The sequence below is a fragment of the Panthera pardus genome, unplaced genomic scaffold, assembly GCF_024362965.1.
Source record: "Panthera pardus isolate Hobbes unplaced genomic scaffold, ASM2436296v1 HiC_scaffold_25, whole genome shotgun sequence".
Lineage (NCBI taxonomy): Eukaryota > Metazoa > Chordata > Mammalia > Carnivora > Felidae > Panthera > Panthera pardus.
The window spans coordinates 69,141,104-69,161,800 of NW_026526821.1; the positions used below are offsets into that span (position 1 = coordinate 69,141,104).

Sequence of the window (20,697 nt, forward strand, 5' to 3'; positions counted from 1 at the left end):
ATTTGGTCTGGGAGTAAATACATCTCCTCCAGAGCATGTGCATTCTTTTTTTTTTTTTTTTTTTCCTCCCTGGATGGAGTTTAATGGAGTCTGCTGGATTGTTGATTCATTCTCTGATCTCACCAAGCAGATGGTAGGGCTGGCTTTTATGACACTGGTAAAATTTCCAGCACATCAACATGGGAATAGCATGTAAATGAAGTCTTAACATTTTCTTTATATCTGTCTCTACCATTTTTACAAGTAACAATGTGGATCCCGCAAGATGTCAGACAGATCAACCCAAAAAGTGGGTATTTGGAAAAATCAGTCTTCTTTCACTGGTTGAGTGAGTTTGCCCAAAGGAAGAGTGTAAGCCAAAGCTTCCTCGACTTCCTAGGCAGTGATGGTATTGCGCCAAGAAAAATGACACAATATGGTCTGGAATCAGCTTCTGATAAACTATAAACACAGAATTATAAGTGGTACTGGCAAATCTAATCTGTTATGTTGGTAATATAGCGTCTCTACCCTGTCTACTGGAGGGTTCATATCAAAAAGGGGCTTACCCTTGGCAATAGGTTTTTACCTCAGAGCTAATTCATCTGACAGTGAAATAGCTCACATCCTTGCATCACAGCTCAAATCAAGGTTTCAGCTCACCAAAGCCTGGTGACCCGACTCTTCGGATGCAGACAGTGCCACAAGTGGCTACAGGTCGGAAAGGCATGGCACTAAGTAAGCACCTAACAAGTAAGCACCTAGGGATTTTCACAAGGGAGTGTGAGCCCTTGAAGAATAGTCACTGCCTACTAGTAAGTTATTAGTGACAACTAGTGGTCAAGTCAAACCCATCACATTCTGAGGCAGAACCATAGCAAGGACAATGCAAGCCATGCTAGAGGCCCCCTCCCATTCATACACTCAAAATATTGGCTGAGCACCTCCCAAGTGGTAAGCCCAGTCCTAGTCCTTGGGGATAATGGAGTGGCCAGAGCTGACAGGATTCCTATCTCTGAAAGTTTACAGTCTGGGTGTCTACATCCCTGGTCAGTTCACTATGGCAAGTAGCTTGATACTGGGAGTTAGCACAACTAAATATTTCTGATATACTGAAGCGGGGGGGGGGGGGAGTAGGTCAAAATATAAAATTAGATCCTGGCTTGGCTACTTGCTAACTGCACTGGAAGGGCAGTTATGCATCTTTCCAAGTCTCAGATTCTGAAAATGGTCAGTTATGCCAGTCTTGCAGGATAAAATGAGATAATGCATGTATAGACATCTAGCAAAGTTGGTAGGCATGAGGAATGGCAGATGCCTTCCTTCTTGTCTGTCTAATGTAATAAATGTGATAAACAATCTAAAACAAATAGCACATGTCAACTTCATTGGGAAATCTAGAATATTATCTTTAAGGTCAGAATAAGGATGCCTACTATCAACATACTGTACTTGAAGTCCTAAATAATGTAGGAAGATAGGAAAAATATATAAGCATTATGAAGACTATAAGCGAAAAACTCATATTAGCAAATATTATTGTATGAATTGAAAGACCAAAATAATCTTCAGAGAAATTTTGGATTTAATAAGGTATTTCAGGGTTCTGTGTACTGGGACAGTAAGTCTTTTAAACATATAAAAACAGATCTATAGATTTGATGAAATTCCATTAAAAATATGAAATTTTTAAATGAATGTGAATAGATGATTCTACAAGTTCTATGGGAAAAACAAAGAGCCCAAAATAGCCAAGCTATGCCAGAGAAAGATGAAGGAACTTTCTTATGTAAAGGTGGACATTTATTACAAAATTATGGTAATAAAGATAGTACATTAGGATAAATAAAAAAGGAGGAATTAAGGGGCGCCTGGGTGGCTCAGTCAGTTGGGCGTCTGACTTTGGCTCAGGTCCTGATCTCACAGTCCGTGAGTTCGGGCCCCACGTCGGGCTCTGTGCTGACAGCTCAGAGCCTGGAACCTGCTTCTGATTCTGTGTCTCCCTCTCTCTCTGCCCCTCCCCTGCTCATGCTGTGTCTCTCTCTGTCTCAAAAATAAATAAAAACATTAAAAAATTTTTTTAAATAAAAAAAGGAGGAATAAAAATACTGAAACTAAAAATAGTCTTAAGCATATATGAAAATGGTCTGTATCAAGTAAGGCATTGCCATTAAATAAGCAAAGTATAGATTAGTTAATAAATGGTGCTGGTTATCTATATGAATAAAGTGAAATTGGATCTCTACATCGTTTACAAGAATCAATTCCCTATGCATTAAGGATATAAGTTACTGAGGCAAATCTGTAAAATTTTTGTAAAATAAGAAAGTAAGATACTCAATTATGGAATGACCTATTAAATAGGCACAAAAAGCACTAATAAAATATCAATACATTCAACCACATTAAAATTAGGAACACCTGTTCATCAATAATATCATAAAGACAGAAATAATATAAATAAAAATTGTGACAAAATATTTTCATGCCATATTATTTTAAAAAGGACTACAATCCAGGGTATGCAAAGCACTCTGATAAATCAATAAGAAACAAGACAAACAATGGGAAAATGGGCAAAAGAAAAGCACAGTAATTTCACAGAATGAATGAAAAGATGCTCAATCCTGTAAGTCTTCTGGGAAAGGCAAATGCCAAATTATATTAAAATACCATGTCATAACCTTGAGATTGACAAAAAAATGAAAATAAAAGAGAAAAATTCCAGGTTTGGAAAAGCCATGGATATAATGTAATTCTTACTGCTGCTGAGAAGGCAGATAAGACGAAAACTGACTGAATTCAGTAAGTACTACTTGGCATTACATAATCCCATGGGAATTTCTCACAGTGTAAAGGTCTCAGTCCTCAGAAAATGGTTACTGTACTCAATAGGAATAATATACCCCACTTGCTTTCAATTAATTTTTTCTGCTCATTGTTATGATAGTTTTATAATAGTAGTCACATGAATTATGGTTCACATACATATACATACATTATATATAGTGAGATTAACTTATCTGAAGATGATATTTGCAGAATTTTCATCCCCCCTGAACACTCAGAATAAGTCTCTGAGCCACAGGGAGTTTTAAAGACCCTCCTCTGGCCCAACCTTTTGATGTACATTATTAAGAAAGTGAGCCAAGAAAAAGACTCTTAACTATAGAGAACAAACTGAGGGTTATTGGAAGGGAACTCGGTGGGACATGGGCTAAATGGGTGATGGGCATTAAGAAGGGCATTTGTGATGAGCACTGGGTGTTATATGTAAGTGATGAATCACTAAATTGTATACCTGAATCTAATATTACACTGTATGTTAACTAGCTGGAATTTAAATAAAAACTCAGAGAAAAAAAAAGTGAGACCCATACAGTTTAAATGACTATCAAGTTCAGAAAATGTACCAGGAACAAAAGCAGGACTAGAACTCAGCCTCTGACTACCCTTAAATAACTAAATAACCAAATAACAAAATAACAAAGTTTCTGGGTGTAAGGAGTTTTGGTTTAGTTAAAAGACTAGCATTTTATCCAAGTGACCTAATGTCATTTCAAATTGGCATAATTCAAAATGCATCTTAACAAAGGATTCATTTGCCAGATAATGTGACAGACCCAAGGGGGAAAAGTAGTTAACAGAGTCTGCAATTCAGTAAATGGCAAGCTTTGAAGTTATATGAGTGTTGATGACATTTAACACCAGGATGTTTCTATTACCTAAAAATGAAAACATAATTTTTTGTATTGTTTAATTTCAAATTTAGATAATTCAAATTTTCATTAAAGGCAACCATATAAGTATTGGAAAAACTCACTGTAGAATGTATCATTACCTCAAAAAGCCATAAATGAGACTTGAATCTAAGCAGGAAAAATATTTTTGCTATACTGTTTTTCATGAAAGAATATGTATATATTCTTTATAAATATAAAAACACATAAATCATTCTATTTTTCTACAACACAAGAGGAGTATTTCCTCCAACTCTGTCTGCTACTAGATAGTCTTTGTCATTAAGTTTTGTGCTGGCATAAGCAAATAAGAAGCAATATAGTAAATAATTATTTATATTTTCCTATTGAGCATGCAAAGAATGGGTCTATTTCCATTTTAAAATACAAGTCCCAAATAACTTGTGCATTTCCAATATGTGCTAATGGGTAAATATAAAAAAGAAATCAAATACCAACAACATTTTTCACAGAACTAAAACAAGTAATATTAAAATTTATATGGACCCATAAAAGACCACAAATAGTCAAAGCAACCTTGAGAAAGAAGAGCAAAGCTGGAGGAAACACAATCTCAGATTTCAAAGATATACTACTAAGCTGTAATAATCAAAACACTATGGCACTAGCACAAAAGTAGACATACAGATCATTAGAACAGGATAAAGAACCCGGAAATAAACTTATGCTTATATAGTCAATTAATCTATGACAAAGGAAACAAGAATATACAATGGGGAAAAAGTCTCTTCAACAAATGATGCTGGAAAAACTGGACAGCTTCTTGCAAAAGAATCAAACCAGACTACTTTCTTATACCATACACAAAAATAAACTCAAAATGGATTTAAAGATCTAAATGTAAGATCTGAGTCCATAAAACTCTTACAAGAAAACATAGGCAATAATTTAAGGTAGATAGGTATACAAGGAGGTAGGTAGGTAGGAAGGAAGGAAGGAAGGAAGGAAGGAAGAAAGGGAGAGAGAGATTAGATTTACAGTAATACATATAGCAACAAATAATTATTTCCAGGAAACATATAAATCAATAAACAAATTGACAAACCAACAGAAAAAAATAGACAAAATATATGAACAGACACTCCATGATAATAGGATATTCATATGAAAAGATGTTCAACTTTGTCTTCAGAGGCATCGACTGAAAACCACAATAATGTATCAATATATTCCACTACAATGAATAAAATGAAAAAGATAAAATATACAGAGTGTCAGTGAGAACGTGGAGCGAACAGAACTCTTATATATTACTGGTGGGAACTACGTTTTAAAATCGTTTGGCAATACCTTTTAAGTATGGATATCTGCCTACTCTACCACCCAGTAATTCCACTTGTGAGTATATATCCAGCAAAAATTCACATCATCAGAATACCATACTGGTATGTTTGCCCCAGCACTCTGCATTATAACCTCAAACTGAACATTTACAAAATGTCAATCAATGGAATGGAAATTGAATTATAGTTACACAAAGGAACAGTAATGAAAATACATAATCTTCAATTACAAACAAAAATATGGCTAAATATTACAATAATAAGGTTAAGTAAAAAAAGAAAAATGCCAGACTTAAGAGAGTACTTACTTATGATTTCATTTATGTAAAAATTTTTAAAAACAAGCAAAACTAATCTCCACTGTTGTAAATCAAGATAATGGCTAGATGAAATGAGAACTACTGAGGACTATGGGGTTCTAGTAATGTTGTGTTCTTTTTTTTTTTTAAATTCTAGTTAGTTAACATAGACTATTATATTGTTTCAGGTGTACAATGTAACGATTCCACAGTCCCATACAACAATCTGTTCCCATCATAACAAGTGTGCACTCCTTAATCCCCATCACCTATTTAACCCCCACCCCCACCCCACAGCCTCCCCTCTTGTAACTATCAGATTGTTCTCTACGATTGTCTGTTTTTTGCTTTGTCTTTCTCTCTTATTTTTTCCCCTTTGCTTGTTAGTTTTGTTTCTTAGATTCCACATGTAAGTGAAATCATATGATATTTGTCTTCCTCTGACTAATTTCACTTAGCATTATACTCTCTAGCTCCATCCATGTCTTTGACAAAGGCAAGATTTCATTCTTTTTATGGCTGAATATATATACATTTGTGTGTGTGTATTATATATATATATATATATATATATATATATATATATATATATTATCATATATATATAATCACTTCCTTACCCATTCATCAATTGATGGAAATTTGGGCTACTTCCAAATCTTGACTACTGTAAATAATGCTGCTATAAACACAGGGGAGCATGTATCCCTTTGAATTAGAATTCTTCTTAATTCCTTGGGTAAATAACCAGTAGTGCAATTGCTGGATTGTAAGGTAGTTCTATTTTTAACTCTTTGAGGAAACTCCATACCAGAGTTGCTGCAACACTTTTCATTCCCACAGCAGTGAAAGAGTGTTCCTTTTTTTCCACATCATCCCCCAAATCTGTTGTTTCTTGTGTTGTTGGTTTTAACCATTCTGACAGGTGTGAAGTGATATCCCATTGTAGTTTTGACTGGCATTTCCTTGATGATGAGTGATAGTGAGCGTCTTTTCATGTGTCTGTTGGCCACATGGATGCCTTTGGAGAAATGTCTGTTCATGTCTTCTGCCCATTTTTTTAATTGGATTATTTAGTTTTTGAGTGCTGAGTTTTATAAGTTCTTTATATGTTTTAGATACTAGTCCTTTATAAGAAATGTCATTTGCAAATATCCTCTCCCATCACATAGGCTGCCTTTTAGTTTTGTTGATTGTTTCTTTCAATGGGTAGAAGCTTTTTACTTTGATGTAGACCCAGTAATTTCTTTTCACTTTTGTTTCCCTTGCCTTAGGAGACATACCTAGAAAAATGTTGCTATGGCCAATGTCAAAGAAGTTACTGCATGTGTTTTCTTCTAGGATTTTTATGGTTTCAGGTCTTACATTTTGGTCTTTAATCCATTTTGAATTTATTTTTGGGTATGGTGTATGAAAGTGGTCCCATTTTTTTATATATATAGCTGTCCAGTTAGCTGTGGGATTTTCATAGAAGGCTTTTATTATATTAAGATATGTTCCCTCTAACCCTATTTTGTTGAGAATTTTTGTCACAAATGGATGTTGAACTTCGTCAAGTGTTTTTTCTGCACCTACTCATCATATGGTTCTTATCCTTCCTCTTATTGATATGATGTATCATGTTGATTGATTTGCAAATATTGAGCCACTCTTACAACCCTGGAAAATATCCCACTTGATCATGGTAAATGATTTTTTTAAATGTATTGTTGAATTAGGTTTGCTAGTATCTTATTGAGAATTTTTCTATCTATGTTCACCAGGGATATGGGTCTGTAGTTCTCCTTATTTAGTGGTGTTTTTAATCTGGTTTTGGTATCAGGGTAATGCTGTCCAACTGGGAAGTTTTACTCCCTTTTAAAATTTTTTTCAATAGTTTGAGAAGAATAGGTATTAACACTTTTAAATGTTTGGTAAAGCTCACCTGTGAAGCCATCTGGTCCTAGACTTTTGTATATTGGGAGTTTTTGATTACTGATTTAATTTCTTTGCTGGCTATTGGTTTATTCATATTATCCACGTCTTCCTTTTTCAGTTTCAGTAGTTTGTATGTTTCTAGGAATTTATCCATTTCTTCTAGGTTTTCTAACTTGTTGTCATGTAAGTTTATAATATTCTCTTTCAATCCTTTGTTTTCCTGTAGTGTTGGTTGTTATGTCTTCTCTCTCACTTATGATTTTATTTTTTGAGTTCTTTGTCATTTTTTCTTGATAAGTCTTTCTGGAGGTTTATCAATTTTATTAATTTATTTTTCAAAGAACCAACTCCAGGCTTCATCAATCTGTTCTATCATTTTTGTTGGTATTGTTTTGTTTTGTTTTTTTAATTTCTATAACATTCACTTCTGCCCTGAACTTTATTATTAACTTCCTTCTACTGGTTTTAGGTTTGTTTGCCTTTTTCTAGTTCCTTTAGGTGTGAGATTAGGTTGCTGATATGAGATTTATTTTACTTCTTGAGGTAGGCCTGCATTGCTATAAATTGTCCTCTTAGAACTGCTTTTGTGGTTCTCATAGTTTTTGAACCATGTGTTTTCATTTTCATTTATTTTCATGTACTTTCTACTTCTTCTTTGATTTCATGTTGACCCATTCATTGTTTAGAGCATATTAATTAACTTCCATGTATTTGTGGTCTTTCCAGATATTTTCTTTGTGGTTGACTTTGAGTTTTATAGTGGCATGGTCAGGAAAGATGCATAGCATGATGCTGATCTTCTTGAATTTGTTGAGCCTTGTTTTGTGGGCTACTATGTAATTTATTCTGAAAAATGTCCTGTGCACTTGAAAAGAATGTGTATGCTGGTGTTTTAAGATGGAATGTTCTAAATATATCTGTTAAATCCATCTGTTCCAGTGTTCCATTCAGAACCACTGTTTCCTTATTCATATTCTGTTTATATGATCTGTCCATTGATGTAAGTGGGGTGTTAAAGTCCCCTACCATTATTGTATTATTGTTGACTAGTTCCTTTGTGCTTGTTATTAACTGTTTTATGTACTTGGGTGATCCTATGTTGGGTGAGTATATATTTAAAATTGTTACATCCACTTGTTGGATTGTCTCTTTTATGACTGTATAGTATCCATCTTTGTCTTCCACAGTCTTTGTTTTAAAGACTATTTTGTCTGATATAAGTATTCCTACTCTGGCTTTCTTCTGACACCATTTGCATGATAGAGGATTCATCCTCTCACTTTTAATCTGCAGGTGTCTTTAGGTCTAAAATGGGTCTCTTGTGGGAGCATATAAAATGGGTGTTGTTTTTATACACTTTGTCAGCCTATGTCTTTTGATCGGAGCATTTAGTCCATTTAGTAATGTTATGTTCTTGATCTGGATTCTGGTTATGGATGTGCTCAGATTGCAGAAATCATTTAGCTGTACCCTTATGATATGTGCAGTTCCCCGGATTCATGCTATATTTCAATAAAATAATTAAATAATCCAATTTAAATAATCTGAATAATTGAGAAAAAATCCATCTAATATAGTATTATTTGTTCTGATTAACAGTGTGATACAAGCAAGACAATATTCCTATTAATGCTACTTTTATTAGTGAAAACTAAAATAATAGCAATAGTAGTAAAATCAATTATGTAGTATTTAAAATATTCTCAACGCATAGTAATATCCCTTAATACCATTTGCTCTTCAGAGCAACCTCACAATATTTAGAAATAATATATAGGCGGCATGGATATAATCATAATTGTTTAAAGGACCATACTCTAAAGATGCTGATTGGGATCCATGTTAAGGTGAAAGAAGTTTCTTTCATAATCACAGAGATGCTATGAGAATAGAGAGACAACTGAAAAAGTAAAGTTAAAGTTAAAGTTAAATAATTGGAGCATTTACTAAAATTATATATTAATTTGTTTTATGTTGCTATATAATCGTAAGAAGAGATCACATAGGATACCTTTGGATTTTAGTGCTATTCAGTTTCATCCCTCCAATAAATTAGGTAAAAATACAGTTTTTTTTCTCAATCAATTTTCTAAGGGAAAATTCAATGGAAAATTTGGAATTCTATAAATTCTTATCATGCTGACTAGATGATCTGACTCTGACAAAGCTAAATTTTATGGAAATAAACCTGAGTTTCTGGTCCAAAATCACCAACTGAACAACAGGTTAAAACAACTAAAGCCAAATCTTTGGAGGACTTAGAGCATGAATCAACAGTGTGATGGAGACACTCAAAGAAATTCATATAAGCATGGATTATATTCATGCTGGTGCTTAGAAGAGTGATGAGATGGTCTTGTACTTCAGTGCTGGTCCACCCACATGTATGATACTCCTATTTAGTCAAACTAGAATGTGTTTCAATATATGCTGAAATGATAAAAGGCTTCCAGATTATATAAGGAAATAGCTTTTTAAAAATGTTTATTTAATTTTGAGAGAGAGAGCGTGTGTGCAAGCAGGTAAGGGGCAGAGAGGGAGGGGGAGAGAGACAGAATCCCAAGCAGACTCCACACTCAGCACAGAGCCTCACATGGGGCTCTAACTCACCAACTGTGAGGTCATGACCTGAGCTAAAACCAAGGATCGGATGCTTAACAAACTGAACCACCCAGGAGCCCCTACACAGGGAAATAGTGAAAGTTCTTTAAAGAAAAAAAAAGGGGGATATATGACAGCATCTTCAAATATCAGAAAGGATTTCCCTCAGATGAAGGTAGAACATTTCATTTGATAGTAAACAAATTTCTCATCACAGAAAGGACCTAAACATAACGGAACCACTTAACTGGATAGGATAAGGTTTTAATCTTTGGAGGGTAGACTGAACAAATGGAATGTTTTCAACACCAAGGATTTCTACTTTATAGAGAGCAATGTTAGACATAGAGAGGTGAGATGACTTCCAAGTTAACAGAAAAATTGATTCTCAGGATAAAGCCCATTCATACAGCCTATGCATGGGGGAAAAATGTCATGAATTTGGCCCTGTGTTTCCACATAGTTCAAGTTCGATGAGCTTCTTTATTAAGTGAAGGACCTGCAAGGGAATGACCTTACCTCCTGAGTACAAGGATGCCAATGGGCAGAGAGGAGTCACACTGCCCCCACTTACATTAGGAATATCAGGCATTTTACCTATGCCAAGAACATGGCCTACATTATTGTTCTTGAATTTTGCTCTTCATATGCACAGTCCCAAATTACACAGGTTTTTTTAAGGTTTTACTGTATTCACATGATTCTGAGACTGTGTTCAACACAAAACTAGAAACTAAAGTCAACATGTGAAAAAAACAAATGAACAAAAACAGGCATTTGAATGAGAGACTTGCTTCATTTGTTTTACTACTCTACAAGTCAAACACACAAGAATGTCCCGCCAAAAACATCCTTGACTTAACAAAGGTACACACTAGAAGTTTACATATCAAATTAAGTAAGCCTGGCTGTCTGACTGTAAAGATAAAGCAAGTAGAAAAAGGGCAGTCTGACTATTGAAAATCACATGAGGTTAAGTCCTGTCCCTAAGAAGTGTAACAAAAAACAGCATCATTTTATTTGCAACAATTCTATGTAATTTAAAAATTAAAACAATCAGTTGATCACCATAGGGAAAAATAGTTATCACTTTAAATGGAGAGTAGTTCACTCTTTCCTTAGATTGCCTGTCTGATTCAATATTGTAAATCATTCCAAAATTCTCAAATATGATTCAATCTATGTAAATTCTGAGGCTAACTTCCACTATTTGCAGCAAGAAATCAAGGATTATAAAATATTCATCACTCAAGATTTTATTTCACTTTAGGTATACCTCAAAGCAACCAATCTGGAAATAGGTTGCCAAACACCTATCAGTTAACTCCCCCAAAAGAGGCACAGTCTTAATAATGATATTGAGGTCATTAAATATGAAAGCTAAAGAAGACTTAGATATTATTGAGCACAAGGCCTTTCTTTATTAGATGAAGAGAGTAAGGACCCAACAGATAAAATTATGATCACATAACTAATTGATGTAGGATCAGAATATAACCCTTGACTTCTTGAGTCCAATCTCAGACTCTTCCTTATTTCCCAGATATTTCCATGAAATAAGTCTCTAATTCATGATCAAAAATCAAATACAGCTTAAACTTGAACATACTGTTCCAAAAGAAAATAGGACACAGTCCAAAACTCTAGTACAACAATTTTCCAATCCTATTGTGCAACTGATTTGCATTTGCTTAAATAACTTCAGGTGCTGGGAACCAAAAGCCACTCTATGCCTGTCTGGGCAGATGACCAGTCACTTCTGCATGGATCATATGATACACAGGGTCAGTAATATACAAATACTCTTGCATTCACCAGGTGGGCAATATTGCAATTTCTGGGCCTGTCCTCAGGCTCAACTCACAACAACTGAATCTATGAAAACTAGACTCTAGCATATTTTAACCTGGACGAAATCAGTAACATAACCAAAATAAAAACATACTGTGGCGATTATAGACTTTACAAAGAATCTCTACATGAACTTATGATTTCTTTAGGTTCCAATGAACAATTACCTAATATAGAAGTAAATTATATAATATATAATAACATTATAGGAATACAATTATATGCATAGCAGATATACCAACATTCTACATTTATAGAAAATCCTCATTTATAAAATGGACATGAAGTAAATAATTTCAAATATGAAATCACTTTATTACCAACTTGGGTAACATATAGGGAACAACTTGTCTATATAACCAACCTCAAAATAATGGCCAATTTATAACATGCAGCTTTCTCTCTAGAATCAGAGCGGGGCTGCCTCTAATTCTAAAAATCTGTCTTTTGAGATAGCCACATATTTTGGTCATGTGACAAACTGTTCCACGTCATAAAATATGATTTTTTTATTGACACAAATTATGGCATCTTGGAAGGCAAGACAGAGTGGAGGAGAACTTCATAGAGAAGAGCAAAGTGTTGTTTAAAGAGAAAATGTTTAAATAATATGATCTCAACACCTGCTATCCAGAGTGTGATGTAACGAACAGCATCATCACTTGGAGCTTGTAAGAGGTATTAATCTCAGGACCTCTCTGCAGTCTACTGATGCAAAATCTATATTTTACTTAGATGCCCTAGGTGATCCAGTGAACATTAAAGTCTAAGAGTCTTACTGTTTGAACAGATTCTAGATTAATGTGATTTAGAATATCTTCTAAGAATTGTAAGAGGTTTTTGTGTGTATGTCTGTCATGACTGAGTTAAGTATTAAAGACAAAATATTTTGATATAATGGCACTTCTCTTTAAAGAATGAACATCCAGAATAGCTACTTTGCATCTTTTCATTGGAAGGGAAAAAAATCAGAGAGATCTGATCAGTGTGTGTGTCAAATATCTATTTAATATGCATCTCAGCAGAGTCTAGCCATTAAATCATTGGAGGTAATCTCTGAATTCTTACTGTCAACATGTGTCACCGTTAGGCAACATTACAATAGGATTCTCTGTAGGTTTGGTAACTTAGAGCTACTCTTATGAGTAAATCTAAGGGGTGTATATCTCCTGGAACAGTCTAACAAGTCATCTTTGTTAGTGAACGTATTTCACGAGGTTCATGCAACTGCAGTTATGTCTCTCTAGAAATAACTTGGTTTATCCACTGCTGAAACTGAAAATAAACTATCATTAATTCTGTGATTTTTAAATGTTTATTTTTGAGAGAGAGAGAGAGAGAGAGAGAGAGACAGAGGGTGAGTGGGGGAGGGGCACAGAGAGAGGGAGACACAGAATATGAAGCGGGTTCCAGGTTCTGAGTTGCCAGCACAGAGCCTAACGCGGGGCTCGAACTTGCTGACTGTGAGACCATGATCTGAGCCGAAGTTGGACATTCAACCGACTGAGCCACCCAGGCATGTCAAACTATCATTCATTCTAGATGTGACCTGGCTCAATGAAAATGAACAGGCCCAGGCTGTCACACTTCTACTTATAGTTGAGTGAACTTAGAAATTGTTAAAGTAAAAAATATCTACCAATGGAAGAAATTAATACTACTAAATATGGCCTACTGTATTTAAAACAAGAATGATAATTCCTTAAAAGAAAGAACTAACTTTGTCTTAGGTTGGCATCCCCAGTATTTTCAGTAGAGATGGGAGTAAATGAGCATGTGACAAGTGTAATGAGGAATTGGGCTGTGATGAGAAGGGATGTACTTATGTTACTCTGCTTCTTAGGAGGGTTGGCTAAGGTTTTTGATTTGTTTTATTTTAGTGTGTGTGTGTGTGTGTGTGTGTGTGTGTGTGTGTGTGTATGTGTGTGTATGTGTGTGTATTTTATGATACACTGCTAACTTGCTATGAAATCAATCCAAAGTAGTTGGGAAGCATACTAAGTCTGTACTAAGATCAGTACAAACTAGGACCATTCAGATTGCAGGGTAGCATTCTTTCCAGTAGGGGAAGAGAAGGGATGAAGGTATCCCATAGCATGTCTTTGATCTTACGACCATAACAGTGAATCAAAAGTCAACATGTAAAGTGTCTGGAACTGAAAATGGAGTCAAGAGGGAGAATACTATTTATTTCATTCATTTTATAATTACATATACCATGCCCACAATTTGGAGGCACTACTCTAGGTATTAGAAATATAGCAGTTAACAAGGCCCTCAGCATCTCCACTCTCATCCAACTAGTGAGGGAGAGATAACCCTAAATAAGTAAATAGTCTCTTGTGACACTGAACACACAAAAGAGCCCAGAGAGAGAGCAGGAATCCAGGGCAGGGTGACTGATGTTGGTGGCCAGGGGGCTCTCTCAGCTGATGACGCTGAAATGGAAGACTTCAATGCTGAGGAACCACTCAGGAACATCTTGGCAAAGAGTATCCCAAGCACAAAGAACTCAAAAGTGCAACTTATTGAAGTGGCAAAAACAAAACAAAACAAAACAAAACAAAAACCAACCAAACAAGAACAAAGAAAAAAAAACTTGGTTTATTTCAGGAATGGAGAAAAATTCCATGAGCATTGAGCATGGTGAAACAGGGAAATGTGGATTGAGACGAGATCTGCAGCTAGGTCATATAAGGCCTTCTTGATCTTGGCCAAACTTCCAGATTTTATTCTGTGTACAATGCAAAGCCACTGGAGTATCACAGGCTGGGGAGTGATAGGATTTGAATTATATTCTAAAAAGATACCTCTGGCTTCTGTATGGAGATTGGACTATGGGTATATATGGCAGCAGTGAGAAGTTTTGGACCACAGGGGCACAGGCTATGGAGTCATACTCACCTGGGCTTGAATTCCACTCTCACATTGTGAGTAGGAGTTGGACAAATAATCTGTTTTCTGATCAGTAAATGGAAGTAATAAATGTTACTTCCAATGTTAAATAATATATGTGTAATGGATTTATTAAAAAGTTAAAACCCATGGCATATATCCATGATATATAAAAATGAAAGAGTATTTATTCATGTATTTATGCAAAAAAAATCACTTTTTTTCACCACCTCTTGTTATCTTAGGCAGAATCACTGAACTTCTGGTCACTTTTGCTTATCAAAAACTCAGGCTAATTTATAAGTTTAACCTAAGACTTGATTTGAATTTCATTTCTCACCTCAATCTTGAGTTGAGGGGGAGGGTGGAGGGATGCGGTATGCTGCTAGGCATCTTCTTACCATCTGCTTTAAGATCTGGCCTTTCTTGGATTTTCTAGATATTAAGAGAGACAGAGACAGAGACAGAGAGAAGAGGGAGGGGATGGGGGGTTGAGAGAGAGAGAGCAAGAGAGTGCTAGTGAGAGATCATGAACAAGAGTGGGGAGAGGGAGGTAGGAAAGGATAAAAAGACAGTGGGGGGTGGGATTCATCTGGCCCAATTGGCTTCATTCTCCTGCTCCAGTTTTCACACGATACCCCATAGCATCTGGCTACTATAATCATCTGGCCTTCTTGTGAGTAATACTGGCCAGATGACTCAAGCCCCAGCGTAAGTGGAGTGTCTGTTTGACCCATAGATTCTTAGGCATCCTGGCTGCACCAAATGTTGAGAGTGTAAGCTATATTCATTTTGTTGACTCTTTCTACCTTGCCAGTTTCCTTCTCCCCTCTTCAGAAAGGCACAGGGCAGGTCAGCAAATTTGATACATACGCTGCCAAGCATCAGGAATGTATAATACCAATCTTTCTTTTTTTTTTTTTTTTTTTTTGCATAATCCAGTTCTATACATGATTCCATAGTACTCTCTTTTATCAGGTAGCTTGGGCAAAGGAAGCACACTACTCCTGGAACAGTACATTTTCAGAGTACCTCTGACCTAGTGATTCTTTTTTCCCTTCATCTGCCCCATCCGTTAATGCTTACGTGGACAGGGAAGGTTGTTGTCTTGTGGTAGGTGCTGGGGGAGACAACTGGGCAGTTTTTAGAGGTTCACTTCATACTGGAGGTATTTTGTCTCAGGGTGCTTTAGTCAACAATTCTATGAGGAAGATTTCTCTTGAACTTTCCACTGTGTACACAGTCGTTCCTGGCTTGTGGTGGGCAATCAATTGCTAGCTATTATTAACACTATTATTAAAGTAACTACTACATTTTAAAGTAGTTTTAAAAATACAGCTTTTTTAAAATTTTTTTTATTATTTATTTATTTATTTATTTATTTATTTATTTTTTCCAATATATGAAATTTATTGTCAAATTGGTTTCCATACAACACCCAGTGCTCATCCCAAAAGGTGCCCTCCTCAATACCCATCCCCCACCCTCCCCTCCCTCCCACCCCCATCAACCCTCAGTTTGTTCTCAGTTTTTAACAGTCTCTTATAAAAATACAGCTTTTTTTTTTTATCAATTCTTTTATGAGCCAGAATATCATTATGCCCCAAATCCTAATGGCACGAAAATTTTGGTTAGTTAAGGTTCATGGAATAAGAAAGAGATGCAAAAATTACAAATAGCATAAAAGAAGAAAAATATGTCTCTATTGATGGTTTGTCCTGATCGCATGTGATGTTTGTGCTTTTTTGTCTTTTTTGGTTTTCATTTTCTCAGGGAAACACACTAGGCTAAGGATCAGGAGACCTGTACACTGGCTTCTACTTGGCCACTTTGCAGCCGCCTGCCCCTGGCCTCTTCCCTTAGCCTCCATGCACCTCTTTTTCCTTCCTGAAAAATTCACAGAGCTGGACTAAGTGCTCTCCGGTGTTTCTTTCAATTCTAAAATCCTGTGGTTCTGTAACATTCTTGATTTATTGAGTCATTGTTTCATTGATTCATTCAATAAACATTTACTGAGGCCCAACTCTGTGCCAAACTCTATTGCTTTCCTGCTGTCAAAACCAGGCAACATGCTAGACTTAAAATGTCTTTAAAATTTCCTGAGGTTTGCTGCTTTTAAAAGGAACTTTCTGTAGCAACCTCTGTCTCTTTGGGTTTCTAGAGCTGGTTGTCTTCTTATTCTGTAAGGACTGAAAATTTTAGAAAAACAAAGGGGCATGGGAAGGTGTTTTGTTCACACCAACAGAAATAAACTTTCTATTCTGATCACCTTTCTTCCCTAGCCCCAAAAAGAACAACTTCAACAGAGTTTCCAGTACTATGGATGCTGGGGTGTTAAAAGAACATGTTTGATAATTTCCCCCAAGTTTTGTTTTTGTTTTTCTTTTTTTACATTTATTTATTATTTTTGAGAGACAGAGAGAGACAGAGCACTAGTCGGGGAGGGATAGAAAGAGAGGGAGACACAGAATCAAAGCAGTCTCCAGGCTCTGAGCCATCAGCACAGAGCCTGACGCGGGGCTCGCGCTCACGAACCATGAGATCATGACCTGAGCCGAAGTCAGACGCTTAACTGACTGAGCCACCCAGGCGCCCCTCCCCCAAGTTTAAGTTACTTTTCTATATAAATCCAATCCCTGGAATAATAAAATATTTTAAAAGAATGTTTATAGTACTTACTTTAAGTTTATATGTATTAATTCAGGAGTATGCATATTTCTTGAATAAAAGTATAGAAGAATCAATCAACAATGTGTAGTGTCAGTATTTTTGCATTTGTTAGTATTATGGATAGAGCCCTTAATTTGGAATTAGGAGCCCTGGGTTCAGTTCCCTACTTTGTGGAAATGCATTTCCTTCAGTAAATGACTCTAGTAATGCTATCACACCACGCTTTTGGATTTCTTAAAAAATGAGGATCTGTAATATAATGATTATGGGATTATTATTATTATTATTAACTATAAACTGATTCTTCTCTAACTTCCCATCATCCTATCTATACCTGTGTTGAAAGCATGGTATATCAACATTGTCTAGTTCAGCACTTTCCATCCCAGGTTCCTTATCTGAATTGAATACTATTTTCTCAATTCTCCCAACAATGGTACAAAACTACCACCTGTCTAGATACATAGGAGAGAAGTTAGCTCAATAAGTGTAATGAATTCTTTAGGGCTTTATTCTCTTCCCAACACCAACAGAGCTCTAGCCTAAGTGCAAACACACAGAATTTAGCAGAAAGATATTGGAAGTAGCTCACAGAATAAAGGAATCATTGAAACACAAATCTTGGAAAGGAAGGAGCATAGGGAAGATATGAGCTCCTCAGGGCAGAGTTCATGGGGTTTTATCACTCATATAACTCAATAACAATGGACCTCAAACTCAATAGTAACCCCTTACCAGTTGTGAACTCCCCAAACGGGATTAAATGTGATTACTTTGGCTTGTGTTAGTCAGAAGTGTTTGCTCCAGATCAGACTTGTATAATCAGAGTCGGGAAAATGGCTAGGTTATAAAAACATGGACATTGTAAGAGGACTCATCTATTAACATCTGACATTATCAACAAGTTGGCATTGTGACCTAATATTAAAAGAGCACCCCTCTTGAGTGGGTGACACAGGCTTCCAGTTATGGAACAAATAAATCACAGATAGGGAGGGTGTAGCATAGGGAATGCAGTCAAGCGTTTAGTAACAGTGTTATATGGTGACAGAGGGTAGCTACACCTGTGGTGAGCACAGCATAAAGTGTAGACTTGTGGACTCACTCTGTTGTATACCTGAAACTAAGGTAACATTTTGTGTCAACTATATACATGTACTTCAATTGAAAAAAAAAGAACACCCTTTTTAGGAGGTGAATAATTATTAGAATTTCCTTTTTAGTTTTACCTATGATGTAAACTTAGGTCTTAAAGTCCAGTGTAAAAAAAAAAAAAAAAAAAAAAAAAAAAAGCAGACATTGGCTGATTTGTGATTAAATTTATTTGAACTCTAAAACTTTATCCGAAATATCAGTGAATCACAGAATTGTTAACTTAGAGTTGAAAGTAGGAGATCCATAAAGGTTATGAGATTTTTCTCTAGTGCATATAGCTAGGAATAGGCCAAGTCGGGATGAGAACCTGGGTTTCTACATGAGTTGATTCCAAACAGGGCTGGTCATCAAAATCACCTTGGAAAACCTTTTAAAAAGCATATTTCTTGCACCCATTCCCAGAAGTCCTACTTTGATAAGACTTGGTTGGTGTTCCTTAATATTTTATTATTATATTTACTTTCTAGTTACTTCCAGTAAACAGTGTAACTGGAAACTCTTTTTTTTTTTTTTTTTTTGTAGAGCACTGGGCCGTCCCTCGCCTCTCATTTCCCAACAAACAGGGAACACAAAATGTGAGACAAAATACAATCAAAGCAACCAAAAAGCAAAGCACATTCTCACTTTTTAATATGGAAGTAATCTGATTGGTAAGAGAACATTCTGACCAGACTGAATAATACCACCTCTTGAAACCGTAGTTGTAATTCACAATGCATCCATTCACTTCTCACAGCAACCATTCTCTGGTCTCAAGGATGGGACACATTTCCACATTCACAGGCTGTAAATGCCTCCCTTCCTTTCTACTTGTTGTGAGTGAACCAAATACCCAGTTAAAACAAGTCTCTTCTTTCTTTCTTTATAAATCTTTATTTATTTATTTTGAGAGGGAGAGAGTGGGGAAAGGGCAGAGAGAGGGGGGAAGACAGAGAATTCCCCACTGTCTGTGGAACCTGACATGGAACTTGATCCTGAACCATGAGATCATGACCTGAGCCAAGATCAAGAGTTGGACACTTAACAGCTGAGCCACCTAAGCGCCTCACAAGTCTTTTCTTTCTAAAGATCATTTGCTTTAACATTTTATAACAAAAACATATGATATATTTTACATCTCATGCTTGAAATAAGTTGCCTCTACCTCTATTCCTCTGCATTCCTTTCCCATGAATAATTCATAAAACTACAAAATCAAAGAGATCTTCTAATTCAAGGGCTTTCAAAAATTTTACATATGATACACCGACTTTGCTACTTGTAATGCACTCTTCTATTTTTTATAGAAACAGTAATTGATCTAAATTGATTTCATAATCGAATAACAGTTCAACACTTAACTTTAAAAAACACTGATTTAATTCAGCCTTTGCATTTTACAAAGAGAACTAAGGCCCAGAGAATTTAAAAGACTTCAGGGAAAAAAAAAACAAACAAACACAAACTAAAACAAAAGAAAAACAAACAAACAAACAAACAAAGCACTTAGCTTGTGGATACCTTGGATTAGAATTTGGATCTTGATGGAATCCTTTGCTCTTTCTATTACATTCTGTGGCATTTCTAATGCTATTTTGGATAGGTTTGAATGGACACCTTTATAGTTTCAGAGAAAATAAAATTAATTTTGAAGAATATAGGCCAGTCTGTTTTGTTTTGTTTCCACTGTGACATACAATCCTAATTTAATCTTTCTTAGATATCTAGTTTTTATAACTCCTAGAGAAAGTATAAAAATTAAAGCTTCATAGCTTTCATATCACCAAATATTATCATCAATTTGCTCAGCTTGCAATTTAAAAGTGAAGTAATAATCTTAACTATCTCACCATATTTGCACCACGTTAAGTATCCCAACACCAAAATTTGAATTTTGCAGTTTCTTTTGATAATTGTATTATAATGGAAGGGTTTGATTCAAATGTTCAGATATTCCTATTTAAGAAGAGAAAATGCATTTTATTTTAAATTGATAGTATTTCCCATGATGTAGAAATAATCTATATCACTTTACAAAACAAAACCAAAATGAAACAAAAAAAACACCATAACTTGGATATATATAAGCATATCGACAAGAAGCTAATTACTGGCTTATTAGGTATGTCAGCATGAGGCGATATAATAGAATGTTTAATATTCATAGTGGTTCTCAGCTTGGCATTACCAATCACCTAAAGAGCCTTGAAAAATATTGATGTCTGACTTCCAGTTCCTGACCTCAGAGCTCTCATTTAATTGGTTCAGTGGGTGGCCCAGGCATAGAGATTTGCAGTTTTCCAGGTG

At 35.5% G+C, this 20,697-nt stretch overlaps 1 protein-coding gene across 21 annotated transcripts in view; it reads right to left on the reverse strand.

Annotated features, from left to right (window-relative positions):
• The window catches only part of NRXN1 (neurexin 1), a 1,129,526-nt gene that overhangs the window by 705,076 nt on the left and 403,753 nt on the right, over nt 1-20,697 (reverse strand). The gene's annotated exons all lie outside the window — the stretch shown is intronic.